The following is a 16037-nucleotide window of genomic DNA, read 5'->3' as shown; positions in this document are numbered from 1 at the left end:
GTGGATATTGCAACTTATAACTAAACAAGAACATCAAATGCAGTCAACCACTGGAAAAACAATGACTCTGGTGGGACTCGAACCCACAACCTTTAAATGCCTTGCCAAGTGCTAGAAGTCCAATGCGCTATCCATTGCGCCACAGAGCCTATATAAGCAGGCAGAAAACGTCATGAATCCACCTATCTGACTCACGCATAATCCTTCGTACATAGATGTTTCAAATGCATTAGTCGTTTCTGTGTCCTATGTTTGTCTGCGTGTTCTTAATTAACATCAGTCAGAGGAAGGACAGTGGTCATAAAAAGCATATTGTGGCATGTGAAGTAAAGGAAATATAGTTATGTTTCTCTATGAGAAACGTATCCACACATTTTTCCGCAAACTTTACATGCAGACCGCGTGGCCTAATGGATAAGGCGTCTGACTTCAGATCAGAAGATTGAGGGTTCGAGTCCCTTCGTGGTCGGAGTTGATGGAGGTTTGGTTTTGTTGTTCTTTAGAGTTCTTCCATATCAATGAATGTCAGGCAAGTGGAAACTAAGATTTCAACAGTTTCTTTCCATGTTACGTGTCACCCAAGATTTTTTGTCCCTCTTGGTATGAAAGGCAGACATGTCAAAACTAAGATTTCAAGTGTTTTTTTCCAATGTGCCATATGATCACCGAATGTAACCCCATCTTGGCCTACACGGTACCTCTACGGATAGTGCGTTGTTGCGAGATTTGATTCAATCAAAGTGGTCTGCAATTTACTCTTTCAAAAACTTTGAGCAAACATTAATTCTTTTTCCAACTATTGTTATGAAGACTTTGGCTCAAAGCGGCTCCATAAGAGTCACAGGCACCCTTGATTTTCTGTTGTACACTTCCTAATATCTTTCCCCCAAGAAATCTATGTGACAGCTATTGGAAAGTATCTACACCTGGGTCGTTATTTTCAACTCTTTCGGTATGTCTTGTCTCCAAAGTGCGGAATAAGACTATCGCTTTCTGTCCAGACCTAGTGGCTTAATGGGTAAGGTGTCTGACTTTGGATTGGAAGATTGCGGATTTGAGTTGTCTTGAGGTTGCTGGTGGTTTAGATCCCCAGGTTACTGTTCTTTTGAGTCTAGAGATTGTACATTGCTGTCTTATGTTATGAAATCAATGTCTTCTGCAATGTACTCTTTCAACGCTTAAATTCAATCTTGGATTCTTTCTCAAAAAATTGTTGAATTAAACGAAGCTCAAAGCACAAAAAGAGATGACTGTCAGAAGTGGGATTTGAACCCACGCCTCCACATGGAGACCAGAAGACCCTCACAGAGAGAAGATAGCATTACTTGAGTATGGCACCTTAGACCACTCGGCCATCCTGACAAGCTACTGCTGCTTTGAAAGAAGATATTTTTTTACATGGTTTCAAGGCAAGGGACTAGCTCTTAGGGGACCTTTTGCCACTGCATTGGTTTAAAGTGGCTTCATTAGAGTCACAGGGTAAGCAGACTTGAGATCCTGCATGTGAAGGCTAAGATTTCACATATGTTTTTTGATGTGCCATATGACCACCAAACTTATCGCCCTCTGGGCATGCAGGGTTCTTCTACGTATTGTGCGTTGCCAACACCTTTAATGAAATCAAAGTTGATTGCGATGTACTGTTTCAAACACTTAAAGGCAAACTTTAATTCTTTCTCCAACTATTGTTATGAAGAATTTGGCTCCAAGTGGCTCCATAAGAGTCACAGGGCACACTTGATTTTCTGTTGTACATTTCCTAATCTTTTTGCCCAAAGAAATCTATGGGATCATCTTTTGTATCATGTGCCACAGGGCCCACTACTGAAACACATTTCACACTAGAGTAAAATCTGTCAATTGTATTGTAAAAAAAAACACCACTCTAGTGGGACTCAAACCCACAACCTTTGAATATTGGCATTATTTTCACATCAAAACTTTAATCTTACAAACGGAGCGGTAAACTGCTTTCCACACTTGTGTTAGATAGTTCTATTGTTTCAGATTACCATAATTTCTCACAGACAAATTGTGGATATTTGGAAATACAATTTAATGCTTCAATTAAAATCTGTCAGATTAAGATCTGTCAATAGTATTCCAGAAATTTTTCTGAGACAATTTGTGGATATTGCAACTTACAACTAAACAAGAACATCAAATGCAGTCAACCACTGGAAAAATAATAACTCTGGTGGGACTCGAACTCACAACCTTTGAATGCCTTGCCAAGCGCTAGAAGTCCAACGCGCCACAGAGCCTCGACATGTAGACAGAAAACGTCATGAAACCACCTATCTGACTCACGCATAATCCTTCGTACATAGATGTTTCAAATGCATTAGTCGTTTCTGTGTCCTATGTTTGTCTGCGTGTTCTTAATTAACATCAGTCAGAGGAAGGACAGTGGTCATAAAAAGCATATTGTGGCATGTGAAGTAAAGGAAATATAGTTATGTTTCTCTATGAGAAACGTATCCACACATTTTTTCGCAAACTTTATATGCAGACCGCGTGGCCTAATGGATAAGGCGTCTGACTTCGCATCAGAAGATTGAGGGTTCGAGTACCTTCGTGGTCGCAGTTGCTGGAGTTTTGGTTTTGTTGTTCTTTAAAGTTCTTCCATATCAATGAAAGTCAGGCAAGTGGAAACTAGACTTGGGCACCAGGGGACTCTTCGTCTTCATGGGAAAAAAAACCTTCGTATTCCGCGAATATTCGCCCGTTCCTCTCTTCTCTTCGGGCGAATATTCGCGGACATTCTTCGTGTTCGTTTAATCTTCGTTTCCTTCCCGGTTGCCTAGCAGGGGTTAATACGGGTTAACAACACATCGGAGCAGCAGCTGCCGTGAAGGAACGTGTGTGCAACTCTATTGGTCGTTTCGGCAGGCGGCTGGTCTGGCATCAACGAGTGAATTGCAGAACGCACTTCATTCGTTGATGCCAGGCCAGCCCCCTGCCGAAACGACCAATAGAGTTGCACACACGTACTGAGGTGTACTGTACACAAAATGACCTAGAGACAAATGCTCCAAGGAACTTGGCCTCCGTTTATCATACACAATCACACATCCATAGATGTTTAATAAAAGAATAGGGATTATTTTACATTTTTAAATTGATTTTGGACCACTTGTAATACATGCCTAACATTTGCTACCTATTCACAATGGCATACTTTGCAACAACCCAACTTTTACTGGACAGGACTGGAAAAAAGCAGGACTGTCCACCAAAATCTTGGGTGTGTTGGCAGGTATGCGGATGGAAAAATGTTGGACAAGAACTAAAAAATAGCTTAGGGGTAATGTACGGTTATGTTTAAGATTAGTAGCAGTGCACTGGTTTGGTTAAAGATGTATTATGTCTAAATAATAATTTAATTTTAATTTTAATGGGTTTTAAAAAATTAAGGGGTTTATTTAAATGTATTTTAAAGTTAGATTTATTATTTAGTACTTTATTATATTTATTTAATGTTTATACTAGTGCTACCTACCGAGCTATAACTACCAACGTGTATTTGCATACCTAGATAGCTAAATTAGATGGGACAGGACTGGAAAAAAGCAGGACTGTCCCTGAAAAAGTTGGGTCTGTTGGCAGGTATGTGGATGGAAAAATGTTATAGTATGAAGTGTGAGTTATAGCATTAATGCTAGTGAGTGTCAGTCCTTGGCGTTTGGGAGCGGACTTCCAGAACTCAGACACTAGGCCCTAGCGTAAATTGGCTACACCGGCGGAGGTAGCAGGCATTGCCACACCGCAGCAAGTGCAACCAGGGGGAGAAACTACCCTCTCCATTAGGGACACTTGAGGCATGATTTCAGCCAGGAAGCGAACTGGCAAAAGATGCTGGCACCACCACCAGCAGCAGCGTTGGAAAAGGAAAAAGGTGAATGAGTGGGCAATTGACGACCCGCTCACCTGTTTCACCCCAGGGCAAAGCATGAAAGTCTGTCAGTCCATGGCGTTTGGGAGCGGACTTCCAGAACTCAGACACTAGGCCCTAGCGTAAATTGGCTACACCGGCGGAGGTAGCAGACGTTGCCACACCACAAACACGTGCAACCAGGGGGAGAAACTACCTTAAACATTACAGAGAAAAAAAATTAACTTTCCAAGCTAAGAGCTGGGTAACCCAACTTGGGCAGATTGAATTTAAGAAAGGCAATCTGCTCCATCAGATGAGGTGCCATGCGTGAGCGCTGTGGACTCAGTATGTTTCCAGTCATAGAAAACACGCGCTCACTTTGAACAGTGGTTGGCGGACATGATAGTAGCTGCTGCGCAACCCATGAGAGTGCAGGCCACACACTCTTCTTTTCATCCCAGTAGCTAAGAGGATCAACATTAGGCGCAGAAGGAACTTCACAGAGGTAAAGTTTGACCATTTCAGCAGCACTACTCTCCTTTCTGCTGCTAGCTCTGTCAGATGGTCCAACTATACTCCCAAGTGCCTCTTCCCAAAACGCAGCTGCTCCACTCAGCTGTGTTGTGCTGCTTGTGGCACTGCTGCTCATGCTGCTGCTAGGAGTAGCAGACCACATCATCTCTTCCTCCTCCTGCACCTCTCCCTCCTCGGACAGCATTCCCATTTTACGCTGCCAGTCACGCACCTTGTTGACCAATTGCTCCCGGTAGCTACTGAGAACATTAAATTTCAAAGCTAGCTTTCCCTTAATTCTTGGATCGCAAAGGCACGCTAGCATCATTTCGGGACTCTCTTCCATTCGTTTGCGAAAGTGTACTTTTAGCAGATCCTTCAGCTTCCTGACTATGGCTGCTACGTCAGGATGTAGAGTGCCACCTTGAACAGCCTCACGGTTTCCAAGGAACACATCCATCTTGCTGCCTAGATGGGAGAACACTGGGATTACCTGGGCCAGACTGGCAGTGTTTGAGCTTAAATTTTCTGTGGCATCCCTGAATGGTTTAAGGACTGTCACTAGCTGGGCGATCACTGTCCAATCCTCCCTATTCAATGGAGAGGTAATCCCAATATTGTGCTCTGAGGCAAGATTATGGATTGCCCTCTGCTGCTCCAAAATCCTCTCCAGCTTGTCTAACGTGGAGTTCCACCGTGTACTGACATCCTGGAGCTTGTCCCTCCTTAGTCCCAAAAGGAGGATCCATTTCAAATCTTGTGTTGTGTGTGTAGTGTAGTGTAGTGTTTAAAAAACTATAAAAAAATAAAAAAAAAATAAAAAAAAATAAAAGAAGGAAAAACGAATTAAAGACAAAAAAATTAGAGGAAGTTCTCTTCAGTGCTACTGTTTAAAAAGTAAAACTATGCACTACTGCACTGTGCTGTTGTGTGCAATCTGGCAAAGTGCTAAAGTTATTTAAATTATTAACTCAAGATTAACTATTTAATAACTAGCAGTATTTTATTTTTAATTTGAATTTACACGGGCCTAAGAGCTTAGCCTACTACTATGCTAGCCTAAAGCTATATTTCCTTACTATAAGTCTACCTCTAGGCAGACGCTCTCAAACCCACTAAGCTAAAGTGAGGTTAAATGAGATTCAGTATGATTTATTAATTAATATTAAGTTATATAATATTAATAGATTAGAAATAATTTACTTATATATTATGTATTATAGATAGAAGAATATAGATTATGAATTAGAATTTATATTGTTATATATTATTTATAATATATTATAGATTAAGATTAAAGAAGATTAGAATTATTTTAGTACTACAGCTAGTAGCTTGAAGCTTTGCTTAGTACAGCTCGTCACAGTCAATTTTTCTTGAAAAGAATTAGAAATAAAATAAAATGTCACAGCAAAACAGTTAGCTTCACTGCTTGCTGAACAAAAACACACAGCACTTATGCGGCTGCACTCACTAGCCCAACAAGTTCACTTCACTGATGGACTGAGGTGAGCAAAACACTAAGGGTACTTTTAATAAAATTGAAATAAAATGTAAAATAAATGAGAAAATCTTTGCAAAACAGTTAACGTCACTGCTTGCTGATCAAAAAAAAAACACAGCACTTATGCGGCTGCACTCACTAGCCCAACAAGTTCACTTCACTGATGGACTGAGGTGAGCAAAACAAATGAAATAAAATGAAAGATGATTAATTAAGAAAAATTGACTTGGTCTCTTGCTGTTGCTAAAACAAAGCACAAACTATAGAGCTGCAGCACCAGTACTAATAAGATTAGCTGAACTATACGCTAGTAGTAATTAATTAATATTATTACTTTTATTTATAGCTAATTTAATTAACTATTAAGATAAGAAAGAATTATAGAATTATTGATATTACTGATTTTAGATTAGACACTAGTAGATGTCTTGAATGTCTACAGTACACTCTACACTAGTATACTATCACTAACTATAACTGACAAATATATATATAATTTTATAATGAATTCAATTATTAATTATATTAATTAATATTACTGATTTTAAATTAGACACTAGTAGATGAATGTCTACAGTACACTCTACACTAGTATACTATAGTATATATATATATGACTGACAAATATATATATATATAATATTATAATGAACTATTAAATTATAGACTCTATTAAATTATTATTTATAAATTCTATTTAATTTATTTAAGCAGGACAGGCAGTAGGCACTAGTGCCAGCCCAGGGCAAGGGCACCCCAGTGCCACTGAGACACTGGGTGCACTGTCAACTCAACAGCACTTACACTACAGTTCATGACAAATTAAATAAAAAAAAATTAATTAATCAAATTATTATTATTAATTATATTAAGTAGCACTGAAGTGAGGATGAAGTACACTGTGAGAAATGGCAGGCTAAGGCTTACCAGTCTCACACAGAACAGAACAATCTCTCTGTAACGCTCGGATGCAGCACAGCAGTGTTGCCAAAGCAGTCACAGCGAAAAATGAATGGATCTCTCAGGCAAGCTCTGGTCTTATAAAGGCGCCTTCAGAATTAAAAAAACAGCAGCACAGGCATTGGACGAGACCCTTAGCGTGATGTCACAAGAGTGAGCTGATTGGACAGACGAGATCAGCTCACTCCTGTTTGAAATTTTGGCGGCTGCGCGGCAAAAACGAAGACGATCACAAAGAATCTTCGATTCTTCGTGGTTGTGAGTCTTCGTCTTCTCCTACGTTTTGCCGGCACTGTATTCTCTTCGGCGTGTCTTCGGAACGAACAAAAAAACGGCCTCTTCGTGCTCGTTTTCATGTTCGCCCGAAGACGAATGCGCAAGTCTAGTGGAAACTAAGATTTCAATAGTTTCTTTCCATGTTACGTGTCACCCAAGATCTTTAGTCCCTCTTGGTATGAAAGGCAGACATGTCAAAACTAAGATTTCAAGTGTTTTTTTTCAATGTGCCATATGATCACCGAATGTAACCCCATCTTGGCCTACACGGTACCTCTACGGATAGTGCGTTGTTGCGAGATTTGATTCAATCAAAGTTGTCTGCAATTTACTCTTTCAAAAACTTTGAGCAAACATTAATTCTTTTTCCAACTATTGTTATGAAGACTTTGGCTCAAAGCGGCTCCATAAGAGTCACAGGCACCCTTGATTTTCTGTTGTACACTTCCTAATCTCTTTCCCCCAAGAAATCTATGTGACAGCTATTGGAAAGTATCTATACCTGGGTCGTTATTTTCATCTCTTTCGGTATGTCTTGTCTCCAAAGTGCGGAATAAGACTCTTGCGTTCCGTCCAGACCTCGTGGCTTAATGGGTAAGGTGTCTGACTTTGGATTGGAAGATTGTGGATTTGAGTTGTCTTGAGGTTGCTGGTGGTTTAGATCCCCAGGTTACTGTTCTTTTGAGTCTAGAGATTGTACATTGCTGTCTTATGTTATGAAATCAATGTCTTCTGCAATGTACTCTTTCAACGCTTAAATTCAATCTTGGATTCTTTCTCAAAAAATTGTTGAATTAAACGAAGCTCAAAGCACAGAAAGAGGTGACTGTCAGAAGTGTGATTTGAACCCACACCTCCACATGGAGACCAGAAGACCCTCACAGAGAGAAGATAGCATTCTGGAGTCTGGCGCCTTAGACCACTCGGCCATCCTGACTGCTGCGACGAAAGAAGATATTTTTTTACATGTTTTCAAGGCAAGGGACTAGCACTTAGGGGACCTTTTGCCACTGCATTGGTTTAAAGTGGCTTTATTAGAGTCACAGGGTAAGCAGACTTGAGATCCTGCATGTGAAGGCTAAGATTTCACATGTGTTTTTTGATGTGCCATATGACCACCAAACTTATCGCCCTCTGGGCATGCAGGGTTCTTCTACGTATTGTGCGTTGCCAACACCTTTAATGAAATCAAAGTTGATTGCGATGTACCGTTTCAAACACTTAAAGGCAAACTTTAATTCTTTCTCCAACTATTGTTATGAAGACTTTGGCTCCAAGTGGCTCCATAAGAGTCACAGGGCACCCTTGATTTTCTGTTGTACATTTCCTAATCTTTTTGCCCAAAGAAATCTATGTGATCATCTTTTGTATAATGTGCCACAGGACCCACTACTGAAACACATTTCACACTAGAGTAAAATCTGTCAATTGTATTACAGACATTTTTCAGAGACAATTTGTGGATATTGCAACCTAAAACTAAACAAGCACATCAAATGCAGTCAACCACTGGAAAAAAAACACGACTCTAGTGGGACTCGAACCCATAACCTTTGAATATTGGCATTATTTTCGCATCAAAACTTTAATCTTACAAACGGAGCGCTAAACTGCTTTCCACACTTGTGTTAGATCGTTCTATTGTTTCAGATTACCATAATTTCTCACAGACAAATTGTGGATATTTGGAAATACAATTTAATCTTTCAATTAAAATCTGTCAGATTAAGATCTGTCAATAGTATTACAGAAATTTTTCAGAGACAATTTGTGGATATTGCAATTTATAACTAAACAAGAACATCAAATGCAGTCAACCACTGTAAAAACCACACAACCTTTGAATGCCTTAACAAGTAGCTAGAAGTCCAATGCGCTATCCATTGCGCCACAGAGCCTACATATGCAGAAAGCAAACGTTTTTAGAAACCACCTATGTGACTCAAAGCGGCTCCATAAGAGTCACAGGCACCCTTGATTTTCTGTTGTACACTTCCTAATCTCTTTCCCCCAAGAAGTCTATGTGACAGCTATTTGAAAGTATCTACACCTGGGTCGTTATTTTCACCTCTTTCGGTGTGTCTTCTCTCCGAAGTGCATAATAAGACTCTTGCTTTCTGTCCAGACCTCGTGGCCTAATGGGTAAGGTGTCTGACTTTGAATCAGAAGATTGAGGATTTGAGTCATCTTGAGGTTGCTGGTGGTTTAGATCCCCAGTTACTGTTTTTTTGAGTCTAGAGATTGTACATTGCTATCTGATTTTATGAAATCAATGTCTTCAGCAACGTACTCTTTCAACACTTAAATTCAATCCACGGAGCAATCACAAGGCTATCGGGGTAAGGGGGGTAGTGTTGCTGACATGCCTCGATGTCGAAATTATAGATGTTATATTGGCAATCTTGTTACTACAAATCTTTAAGCTTAAAAACGGGGCCCTAAACTAGACTTGTGCATTCGTATCTGGGCAAACATGAAAACGAACACAAATAGTGCGTTTTAGCTGCTCAAACCGAATAACGAAGAAACGAACATGGCGGCAGCAAAACGTACACGAAGACTGACAAAAATGAAGAATCTTCGTTTCTTCGTGTTCATGGCGCTCGCCAATTTTTCAAAGAGGAGGACACAGATTGGGTGAGTTGATCTTTGTTTGTCCAATCAGCTCACTCTTGTGACATCATGCTGAGGGCTCGTCCTGTGTCTGTGCTGCTTTTTTTTCTAAATAGGAAACAGTCTATATAAGAGCACAGCTTGCATGGAATCGATTCATTTTCGAGCGTTACAGAGAGAGATTGCTCTGTGTGAGACTGTAATCCTCAGCCTGCCATTTCTCACAGCGTACTCTTACTGAAGTAGTGTAGTGCTGTTGAGCTGACAGTTTGCTGCGCACAGTGCCTCACTGGCACTGGAGTGCCCTTGCGTTGGGATGGCAGTGGCACCCCAGTGTTTTTAAATAATTTTTTTACTTGATTTTTTAATTTCAGGACAGTCGGTCAATAATTTAGTTACTTAAGCCGAACTGTTGGTATTAGTAATTAAATAATATAATTTATAAATGTAATAGTAATAATATAATATATAATAATATTGTCATATAGTATACTAGTGTAGATGACTACTAGTGTGTTAATATAATAATTATTTAATAATAATATTATAATTCATTCTAGCTAGCTAAATTAGCTATATTATATTAGCTTAGTGTGCTTGAGACATTCTGTTAGGTAGAAGAGCTAATTTATCCCACATAAAGATTAACCAGTCCACTACTACCCTTAAGCTTAAGATAGAAGTTGATGATTAATTTAATTATTAATTATATTAATATAAGAAATCCCTAATAATTTATTACTTACTTAGTTAATAATTTAGTTAATCATTTTTCATTTTAAAGTGTTAAGCTAATCTTACTAGCACTGGTGATGCGCTTTGTGTTACCAACATAATTTTTCTTGCGTGTTTTTTTGTTCAGCAAGCAGTGAAGCTGCTTTTTATTTTCTAATTTCTTTTAAAGAAAGACGACAACTGTAATAAGCAAAGCTCCAAGCTGTAGTACTAGTAAGAAAGAAAATAATTTAGCAAAAAATTGTAGACTTAGCAGAAGTAGTACAACTATATCTGTCTGCTTCTGTATCTGATTTAAAGTTGTTTAACCCTGTAATATAATAATTAATTATAATTTATAATCTATTAATATTATATACACTAATAATATTAATTAATAAATAATATAATATATTGATAACCTCACTTTAGCTTAGTGGGCTTGAGAGCATCTGCCCTTGCCTAGAGGTAGACTTAGAATTGCAAGGAAATATAGCTTTAGCATAGTAGTAGGCTCTTAGGCCCGTGTAAATTTAAAATATAAACTATTGCTTGTAGTTTTACTAGTTAGTGTATTATAGTTAAACTTGAGTTAATAACACCATTTAGTGGCTTCAGTTAACCAATTTTTAAATAACTTGAGCACATTGGCAGACTTCAGTAGCACTGAAGAGAAACTTCCTCAAATTTCTTTGGGTTTCCATTTTTTCTTTCTTTTTAAAAAAGAAAATCATATTTTTCTTTATTAAGCTATTTTCCCTGGTCCCCTACTTTTAAACACAACACACATACAACATAAAATTTGAAATGGATCCTCCTTTTGGGACTAAGAAAAGGAGGGAGGGACAGGCTCCATCTACCACTCTTCTACGATGCCGCCTTTGCGTCAGTCTTGCTTGAAGGATCTAAGTCATCCAGTAAAAGAAAGGCACCAATAGCAGGCAGTAGTAGTGCTGCTAGGCCCACTAGCTCTATGTTTTTTTTACGGAAAGCCGAAAGCACTAGAAGCATGTTCAAAGTTAAAGGGTAGCACAACTAGTACTACTACTAGCCCAGTGAGTAAAAAGAAGTACATTTTGCCCCCAGCAGCATCTTCCTCATCCACGAGCAACATGCAAGGTACCAAGCAGAGCAAGTTTAGCAGCAAGACCGAGAGCGGTGTTCCCAATCCCAAACGATCTGGTTCTTTCTCACGGAGGGTTTTTGTAGATAATCCGCCTCCCAAAACTCCATCTAGCAGGGTACCAGAGGAGCGTGAGACTGAGAGGCCAAGTGCACAGTTGGGCTCTGTTCTTCCTGCTAGTACTACTACTAGTAGTAGTCAAACTAGTCATGATATCAGTCTTAGGTCCAGCGTAACAGGAATTCCATTTGATCTGGCTAATGAAGAACTTGACTATGAGCCAGAGGAAGTGGAGGAGAGAATAGAGAAGATGAGTGGTCAGGAATCAGATTCTTCAGGGAGCAGTCTACGAATGACTAGTACACAGATTAATGTGCCATCTCCCAGTGTTCACAGAACTAGGCCTGCTGCTGCTCATCCAAAAGTGCACAGTCCAAGGCTCTCCACGCCCCAATATAGGAGCACTACAAAAGTGTAGAAGAAGGGAGCTATGGAAAGTGCAAACATTGTGGGAAGCTAATAAGCAGAGGGAAAGTGTCCGGACATTTCACTAGTGCTGCCATGAAGCATCACGCTGCATTATTGGGTTAAGATGCAGAAAAACGTAGGGCACACAGCATAGCTGGTGGCCGTGGTACTACTACAACAACTAGTACTATCTCCAAAGAGAGTGTAAAAACCCCAACTGCTGCTTCTGAGCCAATAGCAGCTACAGCTAGTGCTGGCAGCCAAATGCCAAGGCAGGTTAAAGTACTGCAACATGTCCAGCCCACCCTGGAAGAATTTGGGGCATTCCACTACAGGAGGTCAATGTCCAAACAGCAGGCCAATAAAATAGCCCCACTTATTGGGCAGTTTATTGCTGTTGGAGGGGCATCCTTCTCCATGATTGAAGGGGAGACTTTCAAACAATTGATGGCGGCAGTGGCTCTACAATACATAGTTCTCTCACGTTCCACTTTTCAGTAGGAATATAGTTCCCTCACTGTATCGGTCCTGTGTTCCAGCAGTGAAAGAGGAGCTGCTGGTCAGTGTGTACATTTCACAACAGATTTGTGGAGTGCACCTAGCGGGCAGCATGCCTTTCTTTCCTTGACAGCACACTGGTGGCAGCCCGGTATGTCTAAGGAGGCTGCTGCAGCAGGCTACCGATCATTCCTTCTCCATGCAGAAGTGATGGATGAAAAGCACACTTCAGAAAATATTCTGCAAGCTCTGCAGCCCACTTCATCCGTTTTATAGTCAAGTCAGCAAGGTCAGAAGAAAGTAATTTAGCAGCAGTAGCTCTGTCACACTGCAGAAAGATCGCTGGGCATTTCCACCACAGTGTTAAGGCTAGCCATCTTTTGAGGGAAGAGCAAGAGAGGGCAGGTCTTCCTGTACACTGTCAACAACAAGATGTGATTACACGGTTGAACTCCACTGGAGATATGCTGGAGAGGATTTTGGAGCAGCAGAGGGCAATCCATAATCTTGCATCAGAGCACAATTGGGATTACATCTCCACTGAATAGGGGGGGATTCGACAGTGACCACTCAGCTAGTGGTAGTCCTTAAACCATTCAGGGATGCCACTGAAAATTTAAGATCAAACATTGCCAGTCAGGGCCAGGTAATCCCAGTGTTCTCCCATCTAGGCAGCAAGATGGATGTGTTCCTTAAAAATCGTGAGGCTGCTCATGGTGGCACTCTACACTCTCTGACGTAGCAGCCATAGTCAGGAAGCTGAAGGATCTGCTAAAAGTACGCCTTCGCAAATGAATGGAAGAAAGTCCTGAAATGATGCTAGCATGCCTTTGTGATCCAAGGATTAAGGGAAAGCTAGCAATCAAATTCAATGTTCTCAGTAGCTACCGGGAGAAATTGATTCCAAAGGTGCGTGACTGGCAGCGTAAAAGGGGAATGCTGTCCGAGGAGGGAGATGTGCAGGAGGAAGAAGAGATGATGTTGTCTGCCACCCCTAGCAGCAGCATCAGCAGCAGTGCCTCAAGCAGCACAACACAGCTGAGTGGGGCAACTGCGTTTTTGGAAGAGGCACTTGGGAGTATAGTTGGACCCACTGACAGAGCGAGCAGCAGAAAGGAGAGTAGTGCTGCTGAAATGTTCAAACTTTACCTCTGTGAAGTTCTTTCTGCGCCTAATGTTGACCCACTTAGCTACTGGGATGAAAAGAAGAGTGTGGTTTGCGCAGCAGCTGCTATCATGTGCGCCAAACACTGTTCTAAGTGAGCTTGTGTTTTCTATGACTGGAAATATACTCCAGTCCATGCTCACGCATGGCAACTCATCTGATGGAGCAGATTGCCTTTCTTAAATTCAATCTGCCCAAGTTGGGGTACCCAGCTCTTAGCTTGGAAAGTTAATTTTCCCAAATGGTAAAGGTAGTTTCTCCCCCTGGCTGCCTCTGTTTGCAGTGGGGCAACGCCTGCTACCTCCGCCGGAGTGGACAGCGTACGCTAGGGCCTAGTGTTTGAGCTCTGGAAGTCTGCTCCCAAATGTCAAGGACTGACAGTGTTTGGATACTTTGGCCTGAGGGTAAAACAGGTGAGCTCGTCGTCAATTGCCCACTCAGTCACTGCTGCTGCTTCTTTTTTATGGTCCTCTTTTTTCTCTCCCATACCTTCCAACGGTTCCGTATTTTCCGACAGTACTGTTGTTTGCATCCTGTCAACTTCGGTAAGTAAGTATGCCCTTGTATGCAAATGTAGGTAAAAATAAACATAATAAAACAACTTTTATAATATAATAAAATAAATATAACAAATGTACCCATTATTTTTAATAACACCCATAAAATTTAAAATTAGATAGGCTCTTTTCAGTCCTGTCCCGTCAAATTTGGGTAAACTAAGTATGCAAATATAGGTAGGTAGAATAAATAAATATAATAAATTAAATAACTTTAATAATATAATAAGAAATTAACCCCCTTATTTTTAACACCCATTACATTTAAAATTAGATAATATTAATAATAGATCTTTAACCAAACCAGTGCACTACTACTATTCTTAACCTTACATTAACCCTATAAGTCTAAGCTTATTGTGAGTTTTTTTCCCACATTCTTCCATCCGCATACCTGCCAACAGTCCCTAGATTTCTGGGACAGTTCTGTTTTTTTCAGTCCTGTACCATCAAATTCGGGTTGTTGGAAAGTATGCCTTTGTAGATAAGTTGCAAATGTTAGCCACGTATGTAAAATTGGTCTAAAATCCCCTATTATTCTTTTATTCAACTTCTATTGATGGTATATGATAAATAACCCACGTTCCTCCCAGGCCAAGTTGCTCAGAGTGTTTGTCTAAGTCTGAGACAACTGCTCTGAGAAACTTGACCTGGGAGGAATGGGGATTTCAATTTAGCGCAAGGTACACTTCACAGCACCTCGGGATTTAAAGGACCATGTGTGCGACTCTATTGGTCGCTGGCAGGGGGCTCGAGTGGCATCAACAAGCCAGGTGCCGGCGACCAATAGAGTCGCTTGTAGGGACCTTTAAATCCTGGAGCCAAAGCTTCTGTTGCAATGTGTTTGTTAACCCCGTATATTAACCCCTGCTAGGAAACTGGGGAAAACGAAGATGAAAACGAACACGAAGAACGTATACGAATATTCGCCCGAACCAAACACAGGAACAGGTGAATATTCGTAGAATACGAAGATTATTTTTTCCCCCGAAGACGAACAGAAAGACTTTGCCGGCGCCAAAGTCTAATATAGACTGTTTCCTATTTCAAAGCAGCACAGACATTGGACAAGCCCTCAGCATGATGTCACAAGAGTGAGCTGATTGGACAAAAGAAGATCAGCTCAATCTGTGTCCTCCTTTCCATTGAAAAATTGGCGGGCGTGTCACAAACACGAAGAAACAAAGATTCTTCGTTTTGTGCATCTTCGTCTACGTTTTGCCGCCGCCATGTTAGTTTCTTCGTAGTTCTGTTTGAGCACTATTTGTGTTCGTTTTCATATTCGCCCGAATACGAATGCACAAGTCTAGTTTAGTGCCCCATTTGTAAGCTTAAAGATTTGTAGTAACAAGAATGCCAATATAACATCTGTAATTTCTCTAAAAGTGAAACACAACTATATTTCCTTTACTTCATATGCAACAATTTGCTTTTTATGAATACTGTCCTTCCTCTGTTTGATTTTCACTTTTGATTCTAAAAAGGAAATCCTGAAAAAAAATTGCTTGGTGTTTGCTAGAATGTAATCTTAATGTAGGTTAAAAAGAATTAATTATATATAAGGTCTGCCATTACTCTTTAATTACAGACGCATCTTATGTCCTTTACAACGTGGACCACCAGTTTTTCTTCATTTACCTTACTTTCTTTATTGTGTCCTGTAAAGGATACACCTGGAAAGGGGACTATTTCCCTTGTAAACTCATCAAAGTATAGTTTCATTGAAATTATTGATGATCAACGATATTGATAAAGAAAGTCTGGATGGT

The 16037-nt window shown here is 40.2% G+C and overlaps 3 non-coding genes across 3 annotated transcripts; all 3 read right to left on the bottom strand.

Moving 5' to 3' along the window:
• Positions 1-62: 62 nt before the first annotated feature.
• On the bottom strand, positions 63-149 carry TRNAR-UCU (transfer RNA arginine (anticodon UCU)). The gene is given in 2 exon segments: positions 63-98; positions 113-149. It is a non-coding gene; the product is annotated as a tRNA-Arg (tRNA).
• A 1102-nt stretch (positions 150-1251) lies between these two features.
• Positions 1252-1362, bottom strand: TRNAL-CAA (transfer RNA leucine (anticodon CAA)). Its single transcript has 2 exons — positions 1325-1362; positions 1252-1286 (listed from the first exon to the last, which is right to left on the bottom strand). It is a non-coding gene; the product is annotated as a tRNA-Leu (tRNA).
• A 6595-nt stretch (positions 1363-7957) lies between these two features.
• TRNAW-CCA (transfer RNA tryptophan (anticodon CCA)) lies at positions 7958-8067 on the bottom strand. The gene is made up of 2 exons: positions 8030-8067; positions 7958-8003 (listed from the first exon to the last, which is right to left on the bottom strand). It is a non-coding gene; the product is annotated as a tRNA-Trp (tRNA).
• Between the last annotated feature and the right edge of the window lie 7970 nt (positions 8068-16037).

Source organism: Sceloporus occidentalis, unplaced genomic scaffold (assembly GCF_023333645.1).
Source record: "Sceloporus occidentalis isolate IW3139 unplaced genomic scaffold, rSceOcc1.0.p SCAF_67, whole genome shotgun sequence".
NCBI classification, from domain to species: Eukaryota; Metazoa; Chordata; class Lepidosauria; order Squamata; family Phrynosomatidae; genus Sceloporus; species Sceloporus occidentalis.
Note: the sequence above shows the minus strand (reverse complement) of the source record. Positions and strands in the feature narration are given on the sequence as shown.